At 43.6% G+C, this 26752-nt stretch overlaps 1 protein-coding gene across 3 annotated transcripts in view; it reads right to left on the reverse strand.

Moving 5' to 3' along the window:
- The window catches only part of PKNOX2 (PBX/knotted 1 homeobox 2), a 304311-nt gene that overhangs the window by 277245 nt on the left and 314 nt on the right, over positions 1–26752 (reverse strand). For 2 of the 3 annotated variants that reach the window (XM_080816842.1, XM_080816843.1), the window contains exon 2: positions 21929–22045. The gene's annotated coding sequence lies outside the window, so the exon portion shown is untranslated. Of the gene's footprint in view, positions 1–21928; positions 22046–26752 lie in introns of those variants that run through there. The other variant, XM_080816844.1, reaches the window with a different exon arrangement.

Here is a 26752-nt window from a genome sequence, read left to right on the forward strand (position 1 = left end):
AAGTCTGGCTGCGGTATAACAGGAAGATGGGAAAGTGAGAAGTTGGGTTGCTACCTGCCCCAGTGTAGGTGGGGTCAGTATTGTTTTCCCACGCCCCTGGCAGGGCCCTCAGTCAGACACACTAGGGACCACGAGCAGGAAGCCTGTGCCGCCCTCCCCACTCCCCGGTGTGGGGGCTGGGGGGAGTCGTGCTGCAGAAAGTGCCCACAAGAAGCTCAGAATCCAAGAAAAAAAAAAAATCAGACGTACATATGGGGCAGACATAACTAAAACATCTATAAAGAAGCATTAACAAGACCGGTACAAATTGGCGTCCTATAACAATGTAAATTGGACATGAGGGGACGTGGCAGAGGGGAGAGATCTGCTACTCACCCCTCCTATTAACACCTTTGCCTCATGCTACAATGTGCAGCCTTCCCCCCTTCCCTGCTCCCTTTCACAGACCACAAAAGAAAAGAAGGCGTAAGGAGCTAGGAGTATGATGGGCTGGGTTCTTGTCCCAGCTTCCCGGGTGCTTCTTCGTTCCAATGTTGAGTAATACATTTAATTTCTCTGAAACTCAGTTGCCCTATCTGTGAAATTGGAATCACTTGATGATCCGGAGGGCTGAGAAAGATAATTTGGTTAAGAATGGTCGTACACAGCAAAGGGCATGCAGGACCATAAAAGGTGTGTGAGGCTGTCGTAAGGTAATCACTGAGGAGAGGAGAAAGGCCTGGGGGCAGAGGGAGGCTGTGGCAGGAATGTCAGTGAGGCCTCTACCTGTCCTATTCCCTGTCAGTGAGACTTAGGTACGGTGCATGAGCTGGGCCCTGAGTCGCAGACAAGGTGTAGTGGTCCCCTCTCTAACTTGGTCCTGCTCACCTGCATACGAAACCTGCCTGCCAGCAGAGAAGGACTGGCCAGGGCATCTGGGAAAGTTCCAGCAGCAGCAGATTCTAGGCGCTGTTGGGCAGACTTCTGAGAGCTTGGGCCACCCTGGCCGTGGGAGTGGGAGATGGGCAGGGAGGTGTGCCTGCAGCCTCATCTCGCCCCAGGAGAAATCCCAGAGCAGAGGCAGAGCCCAGAGACAGAGGAGCGAGGGCCCCTCTTCCTCTGCCTCCCTTCTCTGCACCTCTACATCCTTCGGCCAGAGGATGGAACAGGAAAGGGAACTCGAGGGGGCACTAGAAGGAAGGTGTTGGAAGAGCTGAGAAAAGAAAAGTTTGGGGAGTCAGTGAAGTAAAAGGGCAAAAGGAAGGAAGGGGGGCAGATAAAGGAGAAAAGGAAGGAGCCAAGGACATGCTGACATTTGTTCCTCGTGCTTAGGGAGGAATCACCAAGAGGAGGGAAAAGAAGGGAGGAGCCGAGTAGAACCAGAGAAAAGCAGCAGCCAGGCTTCCTGAGAGGAGAGGGTGGGGGGCAGGGGACGAGGAGGCTGAGAGGAAATGGAAATGAGGGGCTTGGTCACCATGGAGAGAGAAGCTGGAAGCTTGGCAGCAGTTTGTCTATTAAGAGGAAAGGAGGGGAATCAAAGAAGCTGTGGGTGTGTCTACACACACGACCGAATTGGAAAATAACTAGCTGAATTCAGCCCAAAGCAGGGCATGGAGGGGGAAGGGGATGAAAAAACTGCCTAAATTCTCTCCAAAATGACAAAACTCCCTGTCCCTCACCACCACTTCTCCATCCTACCTGCCCTGCCCCTTGCCCCAATAATGCACTGAATTAAAACTCTTAGCCGTCAAGATTTTGTCAAACGAAATTTGGTGACTTCCCACCCCCCACCCAGACGCAGTCCCATGATTTGTGCTGTGCAAGGGGAAGGGAACCTAAATCCTGCAGCAGAGACAGAGGAAGGAGACAGTGGTGGGGTGGCAAGGAGGGGCAGGGCTGCGCGCAGGGGCCAGAAGCGAGGTTAACCAGTCAGACACCTTGGTTTTCACAGCACCTCCTGAGGCGGGATCGAGAAATCCAGCAAGTTCATACCACAGGGCTGAAAGGATGACCACACCCCGCACAGAGGGTGTGAGCAGACCTAGGGCATGGGGACACCAGCCCCATGGCTCCTCACAGTGCAGAACAGTGCCGTGACAAGAGTGGGGGAGGACGTGCTTGGCCAGGCCTCCACTTGCACTCTCCCTTGGCCAGGGGACATTGTCCTGAGCAGAGGCTTCCCAGCTGGAGGTCAGGACACCGAAAGAAGTAAGGAATCCAAGATTTCTATAGGTTAGAAGGTCAAAGGGCAAAGGGAGTGAGAGGGACAATGAAACCCTAGGCATGCGTGGCAGAGGTGAGTGGAGAAAAAGAACCACAGTGTATCTCCTATAATATTTGGTTCATACTCATTCTAACAATCACTCATTGTTTATCCGAAATTCAAATTTGACTGGTGGCCCTGTGTTCCATCTGCCACCCCTCCTTGGAGACAGAAGGGTTGCAGTGGTCGCCACCCGTCAATACCACAAGGTCAAAATCTTCCTAGACTGTAAAACAGGCGGGAGAGCCTTAACCACAGGGGTGACCGACTAGTGCGGTCTAGTTACCGCTCTGGTTGTGAGAAGCATGGTCATTTTCAAAGGCCCTGGCCTAAGCAGAACGACCAAATTCTCTTATCTCTACCAATGACTTTAAGATAGAACCAGAATCAGGGCAAGATACACGCAAGGGAATCTCTCTTCTGCACCCACTGGAATCCCAGAGGTTAGCAAATCTGAACTGATAAGGAAGGATTTCCTCCACTGGCCTCCTGCCCCAGTCCTTCATGTTGAAAAAAAGGGACAGAAGAAGATTGAATGAACACTTCTCCCAGTACTTTACAGTTTACACCATTCTATGCTATTCTTCTGATCTCACCTAAAAGTCTCCTAGTGCAACTGATGCTTTTTGTTTTCAGAATCTAACCTCTCAGATGCTACGTTCAGGGGGAAAATAAATAAAGAAATATGTAAATCAATAATAACCCTACATTAATTTTGAATTCAGTTATGAACACAGAACCAAAAAAAAAAAAAAATTCAGTGGTTGCCAAGTGGAAAAGGACAAACTCAAAGGAGGTTTCATTTTTTAAATCCAAAAAAGTTTTCCAGTAGTGTAAGAAGCCATAGAGAATAAAATAAAATTAAAACCATAATAATAAAAAAGCATACCCAGCAGTGTCCTGTTAAATAATTGGATGGGATTCATCAGGGCAGCAACTGGTGCTGAGTGTTTTTTAATTTTCTCCCTGCTGGATATTCTCCTCTCATGGTGTCAACAAATAGATTAACTACTTGTCAGAGATGGAGTCTTCACAGAGCAAAATTGAATTCTTCGGTATTTATTTTCCTCTGCATATCTCCTCCCCAAAGAGGAATATCTGGTTGTTTTTTTAAAGACACCCCCTCTGCCCCCACCACCAAATCTAGAAATGATCACTTCTGTCCATGAGGATCACTTGATTATATCATAAGAAGAGTTAATTCTTCGTATAATCCATGGTGCACCATGGATTCAATAAGAGGGTTTAATAAGATTTGCTAATTGCCTCTCCTTATGAAGGAATCAACTTTGCAAGGGCAGACCTGATACTTTAATGAAGGCAAGTGAAGGCCAGATGGCACCATGGTGCTTTCAACAGACAAAGGTTTCACTGAGAACTGAATCCCAACAGTGGGCCCCCAGCACTGGGTGAAGTGTGTAAAGAACAACCCATAACTAAGCAGTCCGAGCAACACCCTCATCCCTACAGCAGCAATTTGGCCTCAGAAAAAATGACATTATGGTTCAAATTGGGCTAATATTACTGACTTAAAATTTTTTTTTATTTTAGAATTTTGTTAGCATTTAATTCATTCTTAGTTGTAAAAAAATTATAAACATAGGAAAGTCATGCCTATTTTTTTGTTGGTGCCTTTGAGGAACCAAATGGCCTGGCCACTCTACCCATGCCCTGCTCCCCTTTCTTTGTCCTCCTGCCTTCCAGGATCCCCTTCTGACTTCGTCTGGGAAATGAGACAGAAATGATATTACTTAATGGTGTCTGGGGAAGAAAGTTGTCAATTTTTCCTACACTGGCCTTCACCCAACTTTCCAATCAGCAATACTGTGATCAAGATTGGACCCACCGAAGGAAAAGTCTAGGCACATCAGATCAATCGGAAGTTCCAGGCACTGATCTCTGAAGGAGAGAAAACAGAGGTAGTAGGGGGGCCAGGGGCTTGTTGGCACCAACTCAGCATGTACATTTTTGGGAAGGTAGATGCAGATACAGATTAGTGACATCTTAATAGAGAATTTAGAGACTAGTAGTTCCTGGACTGCAGCAGCATTTTCAGAATCAGGCTCTGACACCAAAATGTAGGAGGCTGCTCAAATATTGTTTGGTGGTTTTTTTTTTTTGCGGGGGAGGGGATTGGTATTTTATCCTTCATAGCACGTGAATTATCAACTGTCTTACCAATAGAGAATAAAACACAATTCCTTTTTATAAGTAAAAACAAATTAAAAATTCAATGTACAATAGGATACCAATTACAAAATTTAAGTATCTGATGAACTAGTTTAAGAAGTAATACAGAAGACTTGGAGAAAATTTTGTAAACCTTTTTGAAGAACACGAAAGACCTGAATAAATGCAGGAACCTATCATACTCTGGTAGGATGAGTGAACTCTATACAATGTCACTGCTCCCTAAATTAACCTGCAAACTGAATCCCTCCCAGTCAAAATCTCAACAGATTTGGCTGTGAGACAGGGTAGAAGAACGTCTGTCAAACATTTAAAATTTGTAAGGAAGAATAAAGGTCCATTAATGCTAAGGTGGCTTTTTTATTTTTTTATTTTTTTTTAAAGATTTTATTTATTTATTTGACAGAGATCACAAGTAGGCAGAGAGGCAGGTAGAGAGAGAGCAGGGGAAGCAGGCTCCCCACTGAGCAGAGAGCCTGATGTGGGGCTTGATCCCAGGACCCTGAGACCATGACTTGAGTCGAAGGCAGAGGCTTAACCCACTGAGCCACCCAGGCGCCCCTAAGGTGGCTTTTTTAAAAAAGCAAAAAGAAGAAACACTTGACACCAGAAACTGAAAAATATCACAAAGCCAGCATTATTAAAACAGTGTGGTACCGGCCGAGAAAGAGAGAAACAGGCTGGGGGGATGGAAGAGCGGGTCCAGAAGCAGGTTTGCGTGTGCATGAACACTTGGCAGGTGATAAGTCTGCCATCATAAATCAAAGGGTAAAAAGATGACTTATTGCACACATGGTAAAATAAATCTGAATCTCTATCTCATTACTGAATAAGAAAATAAACTGTATACAGATTCAATCCCTAAATGTGAAAGGTAAAATCGTAAATAATAGAAGAAAATACATGATCATATAGTGTGACCTTGAGGCAGGAAAATATTTTGTAAGCAAGATTTAAAAGCCACACCATAAGGAGAAAAATGGATGAATTTTATATCAAAATTAAAGATTTCTGCTAGGTGAAGTAGACCATTAACCGAGTTAACACATAGAAGGGTAATGCGTGGAAGAAGACATTTGTACTAACAAATGCTCAGGGAATCCCAAAAGATTAGTAAAAACAAAGAAGAAATAATAGAAAATTGAACAAAGTAGGTAAGTAGGTGGAAATCCTAAGGGCTAACAAGTCTTTGAGGTAAGACTTAATTTCACAAATAATATGAAAAACACAAAAGAAAGATAAGATACCACTTCACATATAGTAAATTATCAAAAATTAGAAAGTTGGATAATACCAAATGCTGATAAGGATGTGGAGAAATAGGAAGGCTGATAAATGTAAAAATTGGTCCACCTGTCTTAGAGAGCAATTTGATAGAGCTTATCGAAGTTAAGAATGCACAGAGCCTATGACCCAGCACTGGCACTGTGGGTATACACACTCAGGAAAAAAAATCTCACGCAGAAGCACAGAATGTCCATCATCTTGCTGGAGACAGAAACAAAGCATTAGTGGTAATCTGGGTATCCACCACCAAGGGAATAGAAGGGTAGATGATGGTAACCACCATGCAGTGGTAAGAAGGAATGAAATAGACCCACTTAAAGCAACACAGATAGGTCTCCAAAACAGGGCTGGCATGGGGGGCGGTTTGGGGAAGGATAGATTTATAGCACAATACAATTTATGTATGTTTTTTAAAAATTTTTAATTTTTTCAATTTATGTATGCTTTTAAAATACACAAAGCAATACTACGTATGTGTCAAGGATACATATGCAGGTGGATAAACTTATGGAAGGTGAGTTAGAAGAATACATACTACAGTGTTGGGGTGCCTCACCCATACCCCTCTTTAGAGCCAATGCACCCATCCCCCAACTGCTGGGGGTCTTAGTGCTGAGGCTCAAGGCTGCATCCCTCAGGAAACTGCCTCACCTAAGGCTATGCCCCTTCTAGGGGAAGTGGCCAGTGACTGGCTGATGCAAGGATAGTAAAAGACTTGACTCCCCAGGGGCCCCTGGGTGGCTCAGTCAGTTAAGCATCCGACTCTTGATCTCAGCTTAGGTCTTGATCTCAGGGTTGTGAGTTCAAGCCCTGTGTTGGACTCCATGCTGGGCATGGAGCCCACTTAAATAAATTTTAAAAATTAAATTAAAAAAAATGTTAAAGGCTTGGTCTGTCCTGCTTTGTTTGGGAAAACTCTAAAGGATCATGCCAGGTCCAGAGCTTCCATAGTCCCAGCTGAGTCCCTGGTGGCAAGCACAGTGGGGATCAGCTTCACCTTCAATCCCATCCCATGGTCCTCACTTCCTTCTGTGTGTGTCTCCCGAAATCACTCCTCAAAGAAGCTGCACGCTAGCTTCCCTTTCAGAACGTGCTTCCTTCCAAAGAGCCCTATCTAAGGAATATGTGAAAAAAATCAAGACTGGGAGCACTTACTGTGGAAAAGGGAAGAGAAATCGGGATGGGGAACAGAAGGTGAAAATAAGAATTCAGTGAGTCAAGGTGTGGTCTCCCAGGACTAGTGAAGATAGCATACAATGTAACTCAATCACATGCACCCAAAGTCCACAATGTAAGACCAAAAATTGAAGACATACCATCTGTCTGTGGACAGTATGCCAGCTGCCCCTTCCCTTGTTCACAGTTCTCTGTAAGTAAATCCCAATTCTTCTTCTAGTGCAGGCCAGTGGCGAGCAAGGAATGGACTCAGAAAGAGCAAGGGAAGTCAATGGACAAGACTTAGGTTTTCTTACCCTTGTAACTAGGGGCAACCTCCAGAATTCAGAAGCCAGGAACCCCGTTGGCCCAGGTCTATCCTTGCTGCGAGGAGCTATGAGAGATACATCCCACCCAGCAAGGGAAGGTAGAAGCAAAGGAGTGTGAGGGGTGCGGGGTAGGGGTGGGATGGGGAGAGAGACAGAGACTGTATTTCCATCTCAGGCATGAACAGCTCAAAATCTGACAGAGACGTAGATTCTATTCTCTCCATTCACTCCAGCACCAGATGGAGCAAGAGATCTTTAAGGCACTTGTGTGGGGGGGGGTGGGGGGGGTGGGTTGGTACTTACATCTGGGGGTAGCAGCTTCGTCTGCCTCTGAGCCAGATGCTGCAATGCCTTGGACATCTTGCTCTGCCTTCTACTCCCCTGCTTGCCTGCCTCTCCTCTCCTCCAACTCTCCTGCTTGATATTTTTCTGTAACAAAAATTTTTTCCCTTCCTTGGGCCTTGACCCAGCCCATCTCCTCTCCATATCTCTCTCCCCCAACTCCAGAGTTCTTCACCCCTTTGGGGTCTAGACAGGTCTCTGGGCTAGCTTCACACACGCAGACGCTGAAGCAGATGAAGCTCCAAAGACAGCAAAACAGCAATTGTGCTCATCTTGGAAAGTGCATGCCCTGGGAAGAGACTATAGAATGTTCAGGAGGGCCACTCAGAGGCTGACCAGAGGCTGAAGTGCCCAGAGTTCTCTCTTCCCATTCAAAGAAAAAATAGAGAACTATGTTTAAAGGAGTATAAGTAAGTCATAATGGAATTCACCAACCTAAATGTGCTGAGCTCCTATTACGTAGCATGTAAGTATGTTCAGAAGGCAGGGACTTCCAAAATGAGGAAGATGCAATCACTGGTGTCTAAGAACTTATGATCTGGTAAAAAGGTAAGACTTGTACACCAATATCAGTGCAGAGTGTAACATGGTAAGGGCAATAAAAAAGTTACCCCCAAATGCTCAGATTGTTCAGAGTAGAGAAAGTCACATTAGAAGGAAGAATCAAAGGTTTCCGAGCCCCATAAATTATGAAACAGCTTGCAATGAGTGGATAGAATTTGTTACTATACTGTAAAAACTAATTTTAATGTATTTAATATACTTGAATACAACGTAAGGCATTTAATACACTGAATAACATTTTTTAAAGATGATCAATATTCCTACTGCTTTTTTAAAAAAACTGCATGAAATAAGAAATCAAGATTCCCCTTTTACCCATCTAATTCCACCCCCAAAACTAACTACTTTAACAGTTTGGTGTGAATCAGCCCTCATCTTTGGATGGAAATGATTTTAACAAAAAGAGAAGAGGAGTATCCCAGGTAAAGACCAGGAGGTGAGATGAGAAAAGGCACACACTGTGCCCAGTGTGTGTCGCCAACGTAGGAGATGAGAGATGACATCACAACAGGGGGTCAGATTCATGTCACAGAAGGTCCTCGGTACAGGACTTGGGCATTTGGGACATTATTCAATAGGCAATGTTAGATAAGAAATGGTGGAAAGAGGGGTGCCTGGGTGGCTCAGCTGGTTAAGAGGCTGCTTTCAGCTCAGGTCATGATCTCAGTGTCCTGGAATCAAGTGCCCTGTCAGGGTCCTTGCTCAGCGGGAAGCCTGGTTCTCTCTCTGTCTGCCACTCCCTCTGCTTTTGCTCATTCTCTCTCTCTGACAAATAAATAAATAAAATCTTTTAAAAAATGGTCAAAAGAGTTAGGGATTTTTAACTAGAGTAAGAGAAAATCTGGGGGCACAAGGCAGTAATAATTCAATTATATAAAGTGCTATCATATGTAGGAGAGATTAGGCTTCTAATTTGAGGATCCACAGGTCAGAGTTTTGGGTCAATAACTTGAGGTTTCAGGAGTGGTATTTCAGTTCTCTATAGACAGGAAAGGACTTTCTAGCAAACGGACCCCTGCCATAAGAGAACAGATGACCTGGGGAAGAGTGAGTACCCCTTCGTTGGAGAAGCTCTGGCAGATGCCCAGTGACCAATCACTGTGGACAGAAGATTCGTGCAACGAGCAGGGAACTTGTGCAGTCTTTTCTAGCATTAAGATTCTACAGTAAAACGAGGAGGCAGTGAAGGATTTTTAACTGAGGAGTTATATAATTAGAGCCATGCTTTAGAAGGATTAATCTGGCAGAAACATATAGTTTGGGTCAACGTAGAAGCAGACTTAAAACAGATGAGCATGAGACTGGTAGGAGAGCTCAATCAAAAGCAACTAGGACTTCGGTTAAACACGGTGGATTAGGCATGCCTGTCATCCGTACTCCCTCATAAAATGCAACTAAAATGACTCATGAATGAAAGGGACGTGAATCCACAAAGACAAAGACTATGGAAGAGGAGAAAACAGCAGACGGGAGGTGTCAACAAAATCCGACTTGGAAGTGGAAGCATCAGGTGCCTGTTTAGACCAAGGACCAGGCTGAGGCTGGAAATGGGCATGCAGGTAGCTGCCCAACACCCCCCACTCCCTACCCCAAATCCCCAGCAGATGACCAGACATCCCGGGAGAGACTGAATTGGAGGAGGTCTACATGAGGGACAATAGTCACAGCTAAATAATGAGGTACCATTCTAAAACCAGAGGAGTTATGGGAAAGATAAGACACTGAATGGTGAGATCCCATGGTCCCCTTCCCTGGCTAGGCTCCTGGAATGCCAGCAGCCAGGCTCATTCTCACCTCCTCAGCCAGAACACTAGAGAATTTGTTTCTTGGGGAACTTACCAACTCAAGAGAGAAGACTAATCGACACTGAGATTTGGGGGCCCCCAAATAAATGGCCAGATCTCCGATCACTCTGCTATAAGGCCCACTAGTTCCCAAGAATAAGTACTTCCCTCTCCCCCTCCCCAAACACACACACAGGATCTCTACCTGAGTCTTAGGGCATCATTTTTATTTTTTTATTTTTTTATTTTTTTAAAGATTTTATTTATTTATTTGACAGACAGAGATCACAAGTAGGCAGAGAGGCAGGCAGAGAGAGAGAGGAGGAAGCAGGTTCCCCGCTGAGCAGAGAGCCCGATGCGGGGCTTGATCCCAGGACTCTGAGATCATGACCTGAGCTGAAGGCAGAGGCTTAACCCATTGAGCCACCCAGGCGTGGGCATCATTTTTAAATACTAATGCCAGGCAATAATTACTGATGATTTTAGTGAAATCTCTAACAGAAAATATTGAACAATCAAAATAAAGGAATTTTAAGGAAACAGGCAATGCAGGAAGAAAAGGAAACTTCAAAAATAGAATAACTAAAACTTAAGAGAATCAAGGGATGACACTGTCTTCATAAAAAAAACCAAGAGGATGCCACGGAAGAGAACAGAGAGAGAGAAAGAAAACAAAATGGAAAATAGGAAGAAAGAGGGAAGTACATTTGAGGATCAATCTAGAAGGTCCCCTATCTAACTAATAGGAATTCCAGGAGAGAAGACAGAGAATTGATGCGAAGGAGTCACCAAAGAAATAATATTAGAGCATCTCCCAGGACTAGAGCCTACAGCTGTCCAGGCTGACAGTATCTATGGGTGCCCAGCACTACAAATGACAAAGTGGCACCAAGGACCCTATTCTTGGAAGCATTATTCGTAATAGCCAAAAAGGGTAAATAACCCCTAAACATCCCTGTGGTATATTCATGCAGCAGAACACGATTTGGCAATCCAAAGGAATGAGTACTATGACACGCTACGACATGGAGGAGCCTTGCCAAGGTTGTGATAAGTACAAGAAGCTGGTCACGAAAGACCACATAGTGTGTGCTTCCATTTCTATGTAATGTCCAGAAGAGGCATCTACACAGAGACAGAAATAGATTGGAGGTGGCCTAGGGCTAGAGTGGAGGTGGTTTGAGGGGAAGTGAGTTTGGACTGCTAATGGGTACAAGATCAGTTTTTTCTGGGGATAATCAAATGTTCTAAAATCAGAAAGGCATTGGACTTTTTAAAAACAGACCTAGATATAAAAGAGGTGGGAGCACACGGTCTTTACATTTTTCAGAGGCGCCTGGCTGGCTGAGTCATTAGATCATGTGACTCTTGCTCTCAGGGTCTCAGGGTCTTGAGTTCAAGCCCCCTGTTGGATGTGGACCCTACTTTAAAAAATAATAAAATAAACAAATTATGGAGGAAGTGTGACTTTTAACTAATATTTCCATATCTTGACAAATTATGAATCAGAGTTGAACAAAAACATTTTCAAAAATTCAAGTACTAAAAAATTTTTTCTGTAAATCCTTTCTATGAAGGTTCAGGGAAGATATGAGTATCATCAAAATGGGCAGTGAACTAGGAAAGAGGAAAACATGAGACCTGGGAATTCAGAAGCTCACACTGGCAAGGAACGAAAGGAATTCTCAAAATGTTGACACAAAGTGCCACAGGCCTTAAGTTTGTCCTGTCCAGATTGGAGCAGGAAGAGAGATGATCTGGGTGGCAAATCTCAGGAAAAATAAAATAAAAATGAAGAGCTATGGGACTGATAAACTATCTGATAGCCATGGCCAGATTGGAGGGAATTTATAGTTCTAGAAAATTTGGGGGCAGAGTGTGACAGGCACATATCAAACTAGGCAAATTTTTAAACCACCAATATTAACTGAAAACAAATTAATACATACGAGAAAGAAAATGCAGTCATAGTACATGACAGGACTTAGCTGCAATGTTCCCACAGTTACAATACTATAAATATTGAATGCCAATTTAACCCAAAATGATCTAGTAACTAAATTAGGAGGCTCGAGGGAGAAGTGGGTATTTTTGTGTTGGAATGTGTTAGAGAGTTAAACTAACATCTGTCAGAGGAAGACGACAATGATGTTGAGAAGTTGGGGGAGTAGAAGCAAACATTAGAGTCATAAAGCAATTTAGAAAATACAGATTAAATAAAGGAAGAGAAATTTCATTTCAGAAAGGGCATCAGGCCTTGAGGTAGAGTAGTGGTGGGATGGACTGGAGGATTTGGAAGCTGAGCTGAGGACTCAGTAAATGTGGAGAGCAAGGGGAAGTGGAGCCTAAAACCAACAAGAAACAAACAACATCAGCCCATGGTTTTGTTTTTTTTTTTTAAAGATTTTATTTATTTATTTGACAGACAGAGATCACAAGTAGGCAGAGAAGCAGGTAGAGAGAGAGGAGGAAGCAGGCTCCCTGCTGAGCAGAGAGCCCAATGCGGGGCTCAATCCCAGGACCCTGGGATCATGACCTGAGCCGAAGGCAGAGGCTTTAACCTGCTGAGCCACCCAGGCGCCCCTCAGCCAATGGTTTTAAGCCTGGGTTACCATAATGGCGGTGCTTGGGGAAAAAGCACTGGAGAGAGTTAGCTGCTTGGAAGGAAGATAAAAGTGGCCTCTGCTGTGTTCTGGGCAGTGGGGTCCCTTTGGCCACACCCCCTTTAATATGCCTCTGTCGCTTCTGGGGGCACAGCATTCTGATTGCAGCTGTGTGGCAAATAGAAGCTGAGAGTATCTCAAATGTATGAGATTCTGTGTCTCGGAAACCACTTAAATTAATTCCGCTGATGTTCAGCTAATCAAATCAAAGCCCAGAGAAATTAATCCAAGGGAGGAAACAGTTAACCAAGGGATAGTCAACAACATGTTGAGGGACTTACAGAAGTAAAGAACTGAAGACCAAGAAGAGGCCATTGGATGGGGTGATTAGGTGATTACCAGGAAAATCAGTGCCCCCGTTTGGACGGGGAACAACCACAATGCGGGGTGTGAGAAGCAACGTGGGGGCTGGGGGAGCAGATTCAACCTGATAGCACCTCGCACTTAGTAAGGGCTCCACAAATATTAGGGGTGTGTGTGTGTGTGTGTGTGTGTGTGTGTGTTTCAGAGAAACATGATGGCTTAAATGGGGGAAAAAAAAAGGCTGGTAGCTTTTTAAGGACAACTAAGTCCTTAAAGATGTTTGAAGGAAAAACGGAGTCTAGAGCTGGTGTCTAGACAGAGGAGAAGGCCAGGCAGTGACAATGGCTAACAGAGCCGAGAAGGGCTGATGGAAGTGAGCACTGGAGTATCTGGACGGACTTTAAAAAAGGACATGAGTGTAACAATTAGTTGTGAAAAAGAGGACAAGTCCCACTAAAGGAGAGGAGAAAAGGATGGTGGGGGAGGGGGAGAATATCCAGATGAATTTTGAAAGGGACATTGAAAAACCCTAGATTGGGTGATCTCTTTCTAAGGAAACCGGGAAGCATAAACGTCAAACGAAAGTAGGTATCTGCAGGAAGGCTGCAAGCTGGAAGAAGCTGGAAGAAGCTAGAAAAGCTTTGGAACAGATTTTCTTTGGAAACAGTGGTTCTAGGCCAGGAGTAATTTTGCCTGCTACCCTTGCTCCCATCTCCACTCCTGGAAGACCTTGGGTACTGTCTGAAGACTTTTTTTTTTTTTCTGTCACAGTGAGGGAGGCATCTAGTGGCCTTTTGTGGAGGTCAGGATGCTGCTAACCACAGGCCAGCCCCACAACAAAGAATGATGCTGTCCCAAATGTTAATTGTATCAAGATTGAGAAACCTTGCTTTAGAACAACTGTTAGATGTGACTTCACTAAGCGGTCAACAAGAAACGTGTAGGAGGAGTGCTCAGCAGCTGCACAGGCCAACCCCAGCTTAAATAACATAAATCTGAATCCAGCTGGTATGGTTTTTTGGAGTTTTCTAGTTACATTAAGCAGAGAGAGCTCATATAAGTAGAAGGTCTCATTTTGAAGGGCTTTACAAACATTTGTCATGAATCCATTGCTAAAGGTATAAATATCTAATATTTATAACCTTAAACAAATATTTAAGATAAGTACCCTTTTTATGGCTTTCCACTGAGGAAACAAAAACACAGAATTGTTAAGTAACTTACCCAAAGCCACACAGCTGGTACAGTTAGAGAAACAATTTAAACCCCGGTGATTTAACACAAGTATCTATTCTTATCAGGATTCCAAGCCTTTAGGGGCCTCTAAAATCAATTCCATTTCTCATTTGACCCTCTTCCAATGACCTCTCAATTCTGAAATGTAGGTGTCCAAGCAAAGGTGTTCCCTTTGACAGATTTGCACCATATGTATCTCCTCCCCATAGTATGCAGGCCTCAGTCTTGAGTTCAACAATTGAAATCCTAGTGCTAAGGGCTAGGAAGGTGGGTAAGACATCCTTAGAGAGAAGTCAAGTATTTGATATATGACCTCTGAAATAACTACTTTGAATGAGATCAGTAACCTCACCCCTTGGAAATTCTGTAGATGGCCAGTCTGTTTTGTGAACTGGCATGTTAGCCATGCCCCTGTTTCTGAGATTACAGTGTGATTAAGTGCTTCTGGCATTATTCATTCTATCTATCAAGGCCTTTTTGACTATTAATCCCTGAACATATGCTCTGCTCAGCCTGGATTTGGAATTACCAACCTCCTAAGGTTGTGTTCATCAGAACTTGGCAGAAGCATTGCTAAGTTTCTACCTTGTATGTGCATTAATTCAAGGAGGACTCATTGAAACCTAATGACTGGCCTATGATTGATGCTGTTACGAAAAATGTCCAAAAAAAAAAAATGTCCAAGAAACTGATAGGGGATTAGACACTTCCAAGCATCATTATTCCATCCTCAGAACCGGTTTGACCTTTGACCCAGCTCTGGCTCCTGACAGCAAGAGGGCTATAGGCTTGAGGCCTCCTGCCTGTGGTAGCTGGCAGGGGCGAGGCTGCTGCAATGGGAAATGGGGGAGCAAACAGCTTACCTGAAGGATGCTGAGATGAGAAGCACCTAGGAGGGGGCCAAGGGACCACGATACCAGGCAGAGAAAGACTCCATGGCTGCTCTGACCCCATCGTTCCTCTCCCCAGCCTCTGTCAGCTCTGCCTCTAGGTCAAGGGGCTCACAGAAGACTCCAGGCCTCCCATCTGCCATCTCCCTCTCTTCTCTCCAGTTCTTCTCATGGCTCCATCATCTGGCTCACGTTTCCGCTCCCCCATCCTTGCTGCCCTTACCAACATTCAATCCACAACCACTGTTTTCCCTGTACATTCACTCCCAGAAAGTCTCTGAATTACATATTGACACAGGAGAGAGGCAGGTTCAGGAATGGAGAATGTTTTTATTTCTAATTTCATTACTAACTTATTTAGGGATTTTCCCTTCTGATCGTGATTCTGCTTGTTGCTTAAGTACTTCACAGATAGAGCTATTCTCCAAATCAATTTTTTTTATTTCTGCAACAATTCACATTGGATGATTCCTGTTCACTCTGTAGCTAAGATAAAATCATCAAGATTTCAAACTCTAGGACCTTCAGCTGACCCTCACTGAGTAATAAATATTTGGGATTTTGAGATTTGAGCATGATGGGGGTTACAAGTCTCATTCAAGGCAAGCGGCTCCACTTATCCTGGTCTTATACCCCTTGCCATTAGAAAAGCCTTGCTTTGGTCTATCTTAAATGCATTGTGCCGTTGTGCTCTCCAGAAATCCAGCTTTCATCATAGCATCCCTCTGGTAAGTGTCTCTCAGCCCTTTACAAGAGTCACCGGCCCAAACTTCTCATGCTGGAGTAAGAGGATCTGGGACAGGGAGTAAATGTTCATCTGCTCTTCCCTGCCCCACCCCACCCCCCAACATCAGACTCAGGAACCTGACAGAAAAGGCCAAGGATAGAACCCCCAAAGCACTGATCTCCAAACCTCTGCACCTCCAACCAGCTTTACACGGAGGGCTTCTCCCCTTCCCGAGCCTCCATGTTAGTCCCTTGGCCATTGCCATGTGTCATTCCCTGCTGTCATTTCCTTTCTCTGATCTACCCCCTTCAGTAGGTCCAACACGGAAGTTAGGCTTAGCTAACTGGTTCACTTCATCTTTGATTCTAACTCCCCATTACCAGGCCTGCTCAGGTCCCTCTATTAACCAACATGCCTGCTTTCATAAGCATGTCGTGTTGGCTGATTTCTGAGAAGGATATGGTTGTGCATGTCCTGAAGTGTTCACATCCTGATTTCCTGTCAGGATGATCAAAACTGCTTTCCACTGGGAGCTAAAGAAAGATGATCCAGCCAGGGCTCCTCTGGGGCAGAAGACAGAGTCCCCAGGGTGCTTCTTTGCTCTTTAAATTATTTGGACTTTGAAGGGATCTGTTTAGACCCTGCGCCAACTGAGTGCTGAGAGACAGAATGTCTGCTGCTCTCTGTTTCTTCTAGGAGCTCCATAAAGAAAAGAAAAATAGAAGAGTCCATAAGATCCACCATCCCAGTGACCTGGCTGGAGAAGAGGTGTCACCTGTCACGTCAGCCTCTCACCTAGCTATCACAGAGGCTTCTTGGAACACTTCCAATCCAAAGAAGGACCTAGAGCAAGGAATGGATATGGTAGGTGCCCAGCCAATATTTGTTGAATAAATGAAAAAGAAGTTTTAATATCTTATTTACTTCTTATCTCATAATAAGGTAAATAATATCTTATTTAGCATCTCTTCACTATTGAGATAACCCTCACTCTGAAGTAGATAGAGGCTAAAAGAGACAGAAAAGAAATTAAAATGCATTTGGCACCAAGACAGAGGAAAGCTGTGTCTAAACATGAGATGGAAATCGCATCATCTCTTAGCGTCCCAGATTCTCCACGTGCAATGACTTGGGGGCTGATATTGGCACAGAGGAGAAAATGAAAACTTATTTCCCAGACCCTCAGCCCAGTGAGAGTGTTCCATCTCCACGATCCGAAGAACATCTAGGCCTATTTCTGACCAAAAGAGAAAGAGAAATTCCTTCTCGGGAAACCCAAATTTTTGCAGAGCTGAAGAACTTGCTATATCACAGCTTTAGCTAAACAACACGAGCTTGATTATCAAATATTAGAATTGGAAGAAACAAGCATTGATGCAAGTAAAAGAATATTCTGCTGCTGATTTAAAGACAAGTGAATCGCTAAATATTTTTATTAGCAGCAAATTTGCTGCTTGCTGGAACTAATTTCACGCCCTGTAGATATGGTGCTTAAGTTGGAAATGGCGTTAAATTGCTCTCTCCTTGAGGCGGGTAAGGCTTCTGGTGGCAACCACCACTAGATGGCACAGACAAGGTAGCTCCTCTAACACAGGCAGCTTTGGAGCCAATCATAGGGAAGCACAGAGGAAGTTCCGCCCTAGATTTACCCCTCCTTCCAAAGAAAAGTTTGTGTCTCAAATATCCAAACTTTTAGAAAGGCCCATTCTTCCCAAGGTTCTTGAATTTCCCAGTTCAATCTTTTTTCTAAGCTCATACACCTCTAGTTCATATATCTAATTAGTCAACTAAATGTAATCTATATAGTTTCCTGTGTGTTAGTCAATGGTGCCATATAGCTTCTAGAAAGGAAAGATTACATTTTATCATTAGAATGGAATCCACAGTGAGCAAACAGGTACAACTTGCAGGTCGGAGAGCTAGAATAGAAGAACTGAGATAAAGATGGTAGTGCAAAGGATGAGACCAGATTAGACCAAGATGGAACAGAACAGAGGCCACTGGAGCCTGGGGAAATGAAAGCAGGTGAGCAATCCAGAATGAAGGCAGGGCCAGCTCTGAGTGACAGGGAATGGCTGAGGCTCAGAAGCCACAGCCAGAGGACACATTAAGTAGTAAAGGTCAGAGCAGACTATGGGTGAACAAACAGACCAACAGAATACAGAACACAAATGCCTAAGGAGAAAAAAAGGCAAGAGGCCAAAGGTCAAAGCAGCAGTCAGGAAATACGTAGAAGCTAAAAAAGTAGGAGCAAAACATATACAGAAAGATTGAGGTGCTTATTAAACAGATGCTTCCAGTCAGTTACTACTAGGGCCAGCACAGGGTCACTAAGAATAAGTTTTGTTCAAATGAATTCATTTCCCTGTAGAGTTAAGAAGTTGATAAATCAGATCATGCCACTGATTCTCTTGCTTAAAGACTTTTGAGTTGGCTTCAGAATGAAACCGACTTCTTTCACATGGCATTTGAGACCTTTCACACTCCCCCACCTCATTTCCTGTCACGTCACTCCTGTCCCTGAACCTGGCACTCCACCCACATTAAGATATTTGCTCTTCCTGAACCATTCCAAGGACAGGCTTTCCTCCATGGTTGGCTTATCCCATTTCTTCACTTGGAATATCTCCCATCTCCATGCTCTACTCATTTCACCAAAATCCTGCATATTTTTCAAGACCCAGTTAATGTCACTTCCTTGGTGAAGACTTCCTTTCTTTTCCTCCCATGAAGAAGTAATCTCCCCTTGCTCCAGGTCCTCTCTAAACTTCGCTTATACTGCTAATGTGGAATATGATATAATATATACAATACCTATTATATTTTACATTGAAAAACATATATACCTCTAACAAGTTAGAGGTATATGTTTAATTATACACATATTAATTTGGAGCTGGTGTATATATGGTTATCAACTCTGCTAAATTGTGAGCTCTTTAAAACAAGACTGATGTCTTGATCATGTTTATGCCCTTAGAACCCAACACAGAACCTAGCAGATAGGGGGTCAGCAATGAACATTTATTAATTTGAATGGGAGTCAAGGCCAAACACATATATTTTTGAAGTTATCATTATGAATAATGCTGTAAAATGGGTCATTAGGCAAAACTGAAGTTGTCTGAACACATACCCAGATAAGAAGGAGGTTTCCAATGCTGCCCAGTTTTATGCTAGCCAACATTTTTCATAATCATCCAACTTAACAAAGACTGTTTATCAAATGTGCAAGAAGACCCACTAATATTATAGGGAAAAGAATCAAGACTTTAACAATAAATCTAATAGGCTGGAATCTAGTAGTCTGGAAAAGTAACAAGATAAAATTGAAGTAAATGTAAAGTCCTATATTTAGATTTCAAAAATAAATTGCACACACCGGTGTAGGGTGGAGATTAAACTTGGCAGTAATAAATGTGCTGAAGAGTTAGAAGCTTCAGTTAATCATAAACTTTGAAAGCAGACAGTGAGATGTGACCAGTGACAATCTAAGGACACGAGTCCCTGATAGTTGCGGAGTGTCCTGCTCAAAAGAAGCAGGAAGAGTGTCACAGTCCTCCAAGCTTATGTGATGTATTATGAGGAATTCGAGCACCAGATTCTACAGATGCTTTAATAAGCCACAGTTCAAGTCCAGCCTAAAAACAAATAGACAAACAAACCACAGTTCAGCCAGATTGCTGTGACCAGATGGTAAAGGAGTCTAGAAATGAAATAAATCAAGAACAAGGGAACTCCGTGTGTACTTAACTTGGAAAGCTAAAAACTAAGGGAAGGCTTCACTGCTATCTTCAAATATTTTAAAAGTGGCCTCTTATATGTTGCTACAAATGGCAAAGCTAGACATAATTCATAGTGAGTATGAATTATGAGGAGGCGGAGTTTGGCTCAGTGTAAGAAAGACCTCTGTAAGATTTATAGCCATCCAACAACCATGTGGGGAGCTATGGGAGGTTGAGAGCTCTCCAATCCTGAGCAGATTCCACCAGAGGCCAGATAACTAGGTAGATATCTGTAAGAGACTTACAGAAGAGATTGTTTATATATAAAAAATATAAATACCTTCCCTTAAGAAATCTCTCAGTGGCTCATCAGAATTGGCGGGATAATGTCTAAGTTCTTCATCATGTCAGGGCCGCTGGGGGGCTCAGTCAGTTAAGGGTCTGCCTTTGGCTCAGGTTATGATCTCAGGGTCCTGGGATCGAGCCCCGCATTGGGCTCCCTGCTCAGCAGGAAGTCTGCTTGTCCCTCTCCCTTTGCGCCACCCCCTGCTCAATCTCTCTGTCTCTCTCTCAAATAAATAAACAAAAATCTTTAAATCCCTCATCATGTCATACAAGCCCTTCATGACTCAGATTCCAATGAAGCCCCTCGCTTCATCTTCTGCCCTTGCCCACCTCCCATGCCTTCAGCCATAGCACATTCCATACAACAGACACTCTGAACTCCTCACCTGTTTCCTATTTGTTATTCTCTCTCCTACCACTAAATATTTGCATGTGCTAGTCCTTGTGCGTAGAACCCTCTCCCTCTTACCCTCTGTGGAGAGTTTCCAGTCATCCATAAAGACTCTGTTCAAGAGTCAACCTTCCCTGACTCCTCTATTTCCTGCCCGTACTCAGCAGGCACCCCAGATTGCCCTCTGATGCAGCCTTTATTGCAGGGTGTCTTTTCTTGTTTGTCTCAAACGGTAGAAGGTGAACAATTTGGAAAAACAAACAAACAAACAGATTATGTCTCATCTCCCTCCCTCCCATCTCTAGAACACTGCCTGATGGATGGCAGATGTTCAGTTTTTGAAATGAATTGAATCAGGCCTTTATTCCTTAGGTCAAAACATGACCAAGGGGTCAGGCAGAATCTAGACTTTACTAAATGTGCAACCATCTCCTGAAGCAAGAGTTCAGAGAAATGACCAATTCAGAGAGCGGCCATCCTTCTAAACTGTGGGCCACCTACATAATTACACAGTATGTTTTCTTTTTTTTTCTTTTTAAGGGATCTGTCTTCCACGTCTTCACTCCTCAAGCCCCCTGCCCTCTGCACTCCCCTCCTTTCTTCTCCTTGACCCCACTTAGATGCTACCTGACTCTCCTATCTCGTCCTGGGAAATATGTTGGCAAAGTAATAAAAGAACCAATTCTATTTATCATCTTTTTTTAAAAAAGATTTTATTTATGTATTTGGCAGAGAGAGAGATTACAAGTAGGCAGGGAGGCAGAGAGAAGGGAAGAAGGCTCCTTGCAGAGCAGAGAGCCAGATGCGGGGCTTGATCCCAAGGACGCTGAGATCATGACCTGAGCCGAAGGCAGAGGCTTAACCCACTGAGCCACCCAGGTGCCCCATCCTCATTTCTTTATTAGATTAACTTAAATCATATCTACTGCCTTCAGGGCCTCCGAGTGTGTGAAACAAACTCATGTTAATGTTTTCCATCGAGGATAGTTTGGCAAGTGCCCCAAAGGTTAGCAAAACACGGTTCAGGGGCAGAAAGTCCCAGAACTGGAATTCTCAAGGCTTCTTTTCCTCCTTATGGACAGGGCTCCTTGCCATTAAAAAATGTGGAATGTTTATGAGACCACCCTCTTAACCTGGGCCATACCTAGGTATCGGTATGCTTACGAGAGAGTATTATTCCTAATCCTGATTTACCTCTTAGATCTCCTTCCTAAGTATTAGGTTTTTCAATCCCAGAACACAGCACCAACCTATAAAAAGCCTTTCAATTTGAGTAGCTGTGAGCTCAAATAAGATTTGTGACCATATTTTAAAATCCCTCCATTCTGGCCATCTTCTCTCTCTCAGAGCCCAAGAACGGTGGCTGCACTGATCGAGCTCTGCTCGATCCTCCTCCGAAACGCCCTGATGGAACCAACTGAGTGCCCACCGGTGTGACCTCCGTCGAAAGGGAGCATTTTTCAGCTGCTTCTCGGGCGAAGTGAACTTCACATCTTGTAAGGAAGCATGGGGCTCAGGCCTGTCACGGGCTGTAACAATGCCTCAAGACATCTGCTAATCCAGAAACCCCATGGTTCTTCTAATACTCTCACACTTTCCCATAAAGCATGGTGAGCTTCCTTCCCCCACCCACCAAATGTTCCTGTATAGGCTCCAGCTGAGTTTTGCCATATATATCCTCCCCGCAGCTGCCTGGTGTGTGCCTCTCAGGCTGCTGGCCTCTCCTTCACAAGAGTTGGGGAAATCACAACTCACGGAATCCTTCTCTTGCCGGTTGGTCGCTTTATGTCAGCTCTGCGGAAAAGAACGCCTGGACCGTGAACCCAGAGGCTAGGGCCAGTGGCGACAGTGGTAACAGATCCTCCTCCCAGTCTGTAGGAGAACAAAGGGACATTAAACTCCACCTTATCATCACCCTCCAGGAGAGGATGCCATTCTACAAAGAACAAAAAAAATCTCATCCCCACTAGAGATGAGAAGAAATGAAATTAGCCTTCCCACTCCACATTCTGGGGAAGAATCACCAAAAGCTAGTTAAGGGCTTGGCATTATGGGAATCGGGCTGCATTCTGACCACAGGCTGTACGAACTGGTAGTTGGCATGCCCATTCTGTGGTTGATCTTGGCCAGTCAAATCAGGTCACTCCTCTGCTCAGAAATCTTCCAAATGGCTCAAGACTTACCACGCCCTCTGTGCATCTCCCCCAGCTCCAACCACACTGGTCTCCTTTGCTCTTCTTGGACGATGCCTGTAGACCTCCCCTCCAAGGGCCTTTTGCCTGCTGGGCCCTTGGTTCTTCACTCTCTCACTTCCTTCAGGCCACTGCTAAGCTGTCACCTCAATGAGAGGTCTTCCTTCATGACCCAGTGTAAACATCCCTCAACCTACATGCCCCTCGTGATTCTCTATTCCTTTATCCTGTTTTCTTCTTTCTAGCACGTGAAACCCTAGGTGTTTCACATATTTATTTGTTGATTATCTGGCTTCTTCCACTAGAATGTAAGTTTCATGAGAGCAGGGACTCTTTTTTTGGTTCATTCTTCACCCCCATGGTCAGGAACAGGGCAAGGCATCCAGTGATACTCAGTATAAATGTTTGTCAAATGAATGAGCCCATGCATGAATGGCCCTACCCTTGGGCATCCATATTAATGACATGATCACTCGCCTGGAGCCAATGAGTAGGCAGTGCCTGAGCAGGCCATGGAGCTTCTTGCCCTCTGGCCCAGCTCCTCTCCTATTTTCTAGAACTCCAACTTTTCAAATGATTACTAGCATAATCCGAATTCAACTGCTTCTCTGCCAACCAGCCTTTTCCTGTTCTTCGGCTTAAGGAATAGACATCAGAACTCCTTCCAGCATGAAAAAACCTTCCCGGCTCTCAAACAAGCCAAATGGCCTCAATCTTTTGGCCGCTGAGTAGACTAAAACATTTAATTTGGTTCTTCCTTGTGTGAGCGAAGCAGTCCTTTTAGAAAACAGACAAACACCTGGCTCACAGTTGTTGAGCCAACAGGTTGAATTTTCTCTGAAGGATAATCCATCTTGCTAAGAATGGACAAATAATTCAGAAATGAAAAGCCTGTTACTTGTCTCCTCTGTTTTGGAGTCCCACCAAAGAGGGAACTCGCCCCCTTCCCCAAACTGGGGGAAGCAGAGGCTCTCATAAGACACAATGCTTCGTAATGCTGGCAGAAGCTGTGCAGGTTTGCTTTCCATCCTATTGTCTTATCCTGTCAGCTCCCTCATCTCCCAGAATCCAGGCTCAATAATTTACAGCGGAAAGACGTTTAATAAATAAACGGCCAGATTGGAGCTGTCAGCTCTGCACAATGGGGCTGTTTGCATCTTTCCATCGGCCTCCGCACCCGCTCTCCTGGCTTGCTTTGGCTAAAACAATCCCGTTGGCTATTTTCATAAAATTAGTTCCTCTGCAGTTTCTATTAATCAGAACATTCTTTGGAGAGAATTATACTGGGATTTCATCACCACTGGAGTTCAACCGCTGTGTGAATCTGATGAATTTTTATCACCTCTATGAGTGGCAGAGAAGGTAAAAAACTTGGGTGGGTTGAGGTAAGTGGGCAGAGAGTTCTCCCCTCATATCCTCTGAGGTCTCACAGACCTGAGGTCTCACAGAACCCAAATTAGTCTCCCCTGTCAAACATCTGAGCAGCTTTCTCCCACAGACACATCTCTCTCTCTCTCTCTCTCTCTCTCTATATATATATATATATATATATATATGAAATTCTGAATCTTCCTGGGGTCATGAGCTCTTAAAAATCTGAAGACAGCTATGTATACTCTCCCCAGAAAAGCCTACATATGCACATAACCACTAAGCCTTCCATTCAAAGGGGTCTGTGGACACTCTCCCTCCTCTCCCTGCACATATGGCCCATCCATGGACTCCACACTAATAACAGTGCATCCTATGGCTTCCTAATCATCCTCATCTCCCTGAAGAAAGTTAGACTGGAATAGAAACTCAGCCACCTCTGAATTCCTTTACTGAAGGAGAAAAAGAGATTTTTTTAAAAGAGAAAAAGAGCGTAGAAGTGAGAAGTTTTCTCATCATGGTCAAATACATTTTGAGAAATGAGGGAAAAAAGAGGAGAGCTCATATTGGCTGAAGGAATGCAAGTGCAAGGATCCATCAACTGATTATGGTGCACTGCATTTGTCTAGATGGGACATGGGATCAGAATTAGGAAAGATCTGATGAAGTCTCCTTGCCTCCAGACTATGTAACACCTAACCCATCCTAAGATAGATAAGCTCTACATGAGAAAAGAAACGGCATGGATGAAAGAAATTTTGAACCAATGGAACCAGGATTCTAATACCAGCACTGTCCATGGACTATGTGGTTTTAGGCAAAAAATAATTTGTCTCTATCAATGTTAGTTTTCATTTTGTTTTCTATTAACATGATTTCCAAAGTCTATTTCAGTTCCAACATTTCATGGGACCTGATTCATTAGAGACTTCTTTAAAAAAAAAAAAAAAGATTTTATTTATTTATTTGAGAGAGAGAGAGAGCACGCACACATGCGTGAGAGAGAGCGATTATGAACAGGAGGCAGAAGGAGAGGGGTAAGCAGCCTCCACCTTGAGCAGGGAGCCCAAAGCAGGACTCGATCCCAGGACACTGGGATCATGACCTGAGCTGAAGGCAGACGCTTAACTGACGAGCCACCCAGGCATCCATCATTAGCGACCTCTAAGATAGTTAGGCTCAAAACTTTTTCATAAGGGCCCAGCAGTAAATATTTCAGCCTTAGGGGCCATACAGTTTCTATATCAACTACTCAGCTCTGGTGTTGTAAAGTCGAAGCAGCCACAGACAACCTGTGGGCATACCTGTGTTCCAGTAAAACTTTACTTACAGACACTGAGACTTGAATTTCATATGGTTTTCACCTTTTGTTTTTTCCCAAACCATTTAAAAATGTAAAATTCATTCTTAGCTTGTAGGTCATACACAAAATAGATGGCAGGCCAGATGAGGTCCCCAGACCATAGTTTGCTGACACCTGGTCTATAGCATCAGGTAAACATTATGACCTGGAATATCATGCTGTTAATTCTGGATGACCTTGGAAAGCCAGTAACTTGGGTTCAACAAGTGACAACTGCACTGGGGGAAATTTTTGTTTACCCAGTTTCCCAATTAGCAGAATAGAACAATGGTAGCTTTTGAGTCTCAGCTAATAACCAACAATTACTTAGGTTTGGGGTACACTTCCAGACCTACAGAAATGCTCAAATAACCACACATGAGAAAATGTATATAAAACAATTCAGGACTCTCTTGCAGAAAAAGTTTTGACTATAAAGTGAACATGAAAATTTTATGCCTTCTGCTGAAATCACTCTTTACCTGCCATAGTCTTTTTGCTACCATACCTCTGTGAGACAGCATAACGAATCATTTTACACATTGAAGAAAGAGTCAATTAGGCCCTGGTTTGTGTTGTTATTGCTTGAACTTTCTGGTTTGTTTAGGAGAAAAGGAAATTGTAATTAAACAAATGATATGCATATACATATGGTGCCTAATACATTCTACAAGTACAATATTAACAGTACATATACACAGCAGAGATGTGGAGCAACGTGGAGAGGCACTGTATTACACTTGACAGAGGAGACGATTTTTAAATGGAGAAAGGCTGGATAGTCAAGTAATCAATCTTCTCTAGAGTGAACTTTGATTAAGAGACGGCAAAAGATGGAACACTATGGTGACAGCACTTCTCTCAATTTCAGTGAGAGGGTAGAATATCATTATTTAATCAGAAAACTAATACCTCCTCCCAGTTAAGGGGTAAGATAGAGGTGGGGCTCCAGGGGAGGGTCCCTTGATGTGAGAGGAAACCTAAAATATTATATCCATCTGGGAAGATGTAAGAGGTTTGGAGTGCCTTCTCAGTCATGCCTTATTCTTAATTTATAATTTAACTAAAGTCAGATTGATCGTTTGAAGTATAAGAAGGTTAACTTTCCCAATCTCGAACTTTTGAACACTTTCTCCCCAAAACATTAAGAAGTCAGAACTTTTTCTAACCAGTTGGTCTAAATGGTGTTATTTTCCATAATTTGTCTCCACTCTGGCTTAGACCAGTCTCCACATTATTCCCCCGATACTCAATGCCCATTCATGTCTCATTCTCTTTGTTCAAACTGTTTTCTCACCCTGGATTCCCTTCTATCTCTGTTCTACCTTTTCCATTCCTACCCACATGCCAGGTCCCAACATTCATGCTAACTATACCACAAAGACCCCCAATTAAATCCAGCCAAAACACTATTTTCCCCAAAGAATATGAGTGAAGAAGTGCTCTGAAAACTACAAAATGCTCTGCAAATATGAAGTATTATTATTATTATCATTATTATTATTATTATTATGGAGGGCAATTAAGTTTGGCTCATATTATATCTTGCCTTAACGTATTTCCTAATTGTTTCATATGCTGTTGGCAGTAACAAACCACAGCTTACTAAGTAATCACAGGAATCACACAGTATTTTCTGTATCCTTATAGTCTCTACCAGTGCTTAGCCACAGT

This window comes from Martes martes (genome assembly GCF_963455335.1).
Source record: "Martes martes genome assembly, chromosome: 10".
Taxonomy (NCBI): Eukaryota; Metazoa; Chordata; class Mammalia; order Carnivora; family Mustelidae; genus Martes; species Martes martes.